The sequence below is a fragment of the Buceros rhinoceros genome, unplaced genomic scaffold (assembly GCF_000710305.1).
Source record: "Buceros rhinoceros silvestris isolate BGI_N320 unplaced genomic scaffold, ASM71030v1 scaffold6257, whole genome shotgun sequence".
NCBI lineage: Eukaryota > Metazoa > Chordata > Aves > Bucerotiformes > Bucerotidae > Buceros > Buceros rhinoceros.
Genome location: NW_010421462.1, coordinates 11,014 through 14,871, shown reverse-complemented (window position 1 = coordinate 14,871; position 3,858 = coordinate 11,014).

Genomic DNA, 3,858 nt, shown 5'->3' with positions numbered 1-3,858 from the left:
CTTTCCCTGGGCAGCCTGTTCCAATGTTTGATAACCCTTTCAGTGAAGAAATTTTTCCTAATATTCAACCTAAACCTCCCCTGGTGCCACTTAAGACCATTTCTTCTCATCCTATCTATCCTTGCTACTTGGGAGGAAAGACTGACACTCACTTCAATACAGCCTCCTTGCAGGGAATTGTAGAGAGTGAAAAGGTCTTGCCTGGATATCTTTTTCTCTAGACTAAACAACCCCAATTCCCTTAGCTGCTCCTCATGGGACTTGTGCTCTAAACCCTTCACCAGCTTCATTGCCCTTTTTTGGATGCTCTCCAGAGCTTCAATGACCTATTGAGGGGCACACAGTGTAGTGTGTCTCTAGTACCGAGGACAGGGGGCCAATCACTTCCCCACTCCTGCTGACCACACTATTTCTGATACAAGCCAGGATGCCGTTGGCCTTGGTCACACTGCTGGCTCATATTCAGCTGCCTTTAATGTTGTGGTGGTTGGTGTGGTCCAAGCGCAGGACCTGGTACTTGGTCTTGCTGAACCTCATACCATTGGCCTTGGCCCATCAATCCAGCCTGACCCCTCTGTGGAGCCTCCCGACCTTCAAGCAGACAACACTCCTGCCCAGCTTGGTGTCCTCTGCAAACTAATCAGAGGATGCACTTGATCCCCTCATACAGACCATTGATAAAGACACTGAAGAGAACAGGCCTGAACACTGAGCTCTGCAGGACATCATTTGTGACCAGCCACCAACCGGATTGAAATCCATTAACCACCCCTTTCTCTGGCTGGCCATCCAGCCCATTTTTTATCTAGTGTAGTGTACTTCTACCCAAGCCATGAACAGTTAATTTCTCCAGGAGAATGATGTGAGGCTTTACTGAAGTCCAGTTAAACAATGTCTACAGCCTTTCCCTCATCCACTAAGCGGGACACCTTGTCATAGAAAGAGATCAGCTTACTCAAGCAGGACCTGCCTTTCATAAACCCATGCTGACTGGTTGTGATCACCTGGTTGTCCTCTATGTGCAACGTGAGGGCACCTAAGACAATTTGCCCCATAACTTTGCCCAGCACTGAGGTCAGGCTGACAGGCCCATAGTTCCCTGGATCCTCCTTCCAGCTCTTCTTGTAGATGAGTATCACGTTTGCTACTTCCAGTCAACTGGGACCTGCCTATTTAGCCAGGACTGCTGATGAATGATGGAAATTGTCTTGGTGAGCACTTCTGCCAGCTCCCTCAGCACCCTTGGGTGGATCCCATCTGGCCCCATAGACTTGTGTGTGTCCAAGCAGTATAGTGTTTCACTAACAGTTTTCCCATGAATTATGAGGCCTTCATGAAAAGTGTCCTTGTTGTGCAGCTCAGGGGGTTGGGCATTCAGAAAACAAGTGGTTTTGCTATTAAAGACTGAGGCAAAATTTCCCCCAGCATCCAATTATGGATGGAGAGTCTCTTAGCCCTCCTTCAGTTGTTAATATAGAAACACTTTTTATTGTCTTTTATGTCAGTAGCTGATTAAGTTCTAGTTAGGCTTTGGCCCTTCTAATTTTCTCCATGCAAAGCTTCGTTGCGTATCCTTAAAGTATCTTCCTTTCTCTTACACGCCTACTAGGTTGGAAATCTCTGAAGGTATCTTTAATTACTGGGAGAAAATCCTCTTCAGACTTGTCAGAATTCATGGGACAGTACCCTCCTGCGCTGAGCAGCTGGTCTCTGATTTGGAGAGGTTTCAAGTCTGCTGCAGGTGATGTTTTCACTGTAGCCATGAGAGGGCTCTCATGTTCAGTGCTGCATAAAAAGATTAGGCTGTAGTTAAGAGATGTGGAACGGTAATTAAGCTGAAAACATCATTGTGTATATAGCATATAGACAAAACCTTACATTGTGAATAAGGTTTGCCTTACTGTCCCTTAAGGCTGTTAATTACCTTTATTTTGAGTAAATACACAGAATTGATTTGCTGACAAACCAGAGTAAATTTTTTTTTAAAAGGAAAAAGAAGTCGGTCCTGTCCTTTTTGTTAGAAGTTTCACTTGTGCAGATGGCAGTTACTGATGCAGCACTCGGTATTAGGAATGCTAACGGAGGCTGCTTGCTTAGTGCTCCTGATTCTACTTTCCCTGGAATAGAGACCTGTATACAAATTAAGCAACTTACTTGCTGAATATTTTCTAAGGAAAAGTGTAACGACAGACGTCTATTGATAAGACACTTGCTGCAAATGCTGGACTTCACCTATTTTTCACAGGGAAGTAATTCTGTGTGTTCTTTCTCTTTCAATGTTACAATAGCTTTCATTAACTTAACTTGTTGGTTGTGCTTATCTCACTGTTGCAGTGATTATTCCCTGACTTAGGAGACAGCCAGACTCAGAAATTGTTTTCTTAGGTGATCTGTGGTCATTTCATGAATTTAAAGTGCAATTCTGTTACCAGGTTTTTAAAACAGATTTCTCAAAGTAAGATAAGAAAGGATCAATAATGATGGAGGTTCAGAAATGATATTTTAGTGCTCTATTGCCTGTTAGTAAATGGCGAGGTCTGAGCTGATTATCTTTGTTTTGGTTTGTGGGGACTTGATAAGGTTCACAGCACTTAAGAATGCTGGGCTACTAGAAGGTGAGGAGCTGCTGTGCTGCGTGATGGTTCACACCAGGGTGTGCTTTCTAACACTGACACTACTGAACATATCTGCTGGGTTGAAGGAAGCCTGAATGTGGGGGGTTGACTTCTCTTGCCACTTGTAACTTGATTGTATTTGTTCGTCTTTTAATAATAGTCTTTTAGGCAGCTGATTCCACATGAGAATACCTGCAAGAGATTCAGGAGTTGTGAGCTGGTGAGTCAGTGGATTGAAACAGAAGATAATCTTGGACCTGACACCTTAGCAAATCCTCCTATTTTCAGGGAAAGAATAGGTTCGAGGTTCTTGTGCAAATTCAGGGCCACTGCAGAAACATTTCCTATCTGCATAGCTGAGCGGGCATCTACTGATTCCATTTCCCTGAGCTTGGGGGGATGGACATGACGGACAGGCACGCATGCTTCTGAAAGGTCTTGCATTTGTACTTTTCCAAATTACTGAGCAGGTCCTAAACTCAGGCCAGCACTAAGTGAGGACAGAGCTTCTTCAACCAAATGAGGGTTGGTTACTAAGTGAGCAATACACTGTTCTCATTCATTGAAATAAGCTAAGCTTTAAAACTGTTCTTTCTGAAATAAATGGGACTGAAATATTATTCCATTATAAGGCTTGACTTCTGTCTCTTCTCATGGACTCTGATCCATTTTTGAGAAATTACTATATTCCTGAATATAACATAGCCCAGTATGATGACCTGAGCTGGGCGCAGCTGAAGGTGTGGGAATCCTTGCAGACTAAAGATACATGAGCAGTTCACTGTTTTTGTAGTATTTCTTATTCGCTTTATGCTTTGTAATACTTCAGTGTGATCACTTTGGATGCATATTAAAAATCTTAGACTAATGTCTGTTTTATAACCATCTAGGTTCTATTTCTGTATGCTAATATTCACACTGTGGTGGACCCAGCTGTGCAGTCCATCTTCTACATGGAATTGTACCAGTTGCCATGACAGCATATTGCTACCTACTGGTGACAGAATAATAGGCTTGTGACTTCTTTGATGTGTCACAATGTAATTTAGTCATCAGCCAGCAGGTGGGGCATTAAGCTCAGAAAAACCCAGCAAATACTCCAATTTAAAAGACATTTGTCTTGTGGAACACTACAGCCTGTCCTTTCTACAATAAAAACTGTCAATCAGGGAATGCAGCAGATCTGACTGTGCACTAATAAATTTCTGTTAAATTTGTGTTAAAAATATGGCTGTGAGAAATG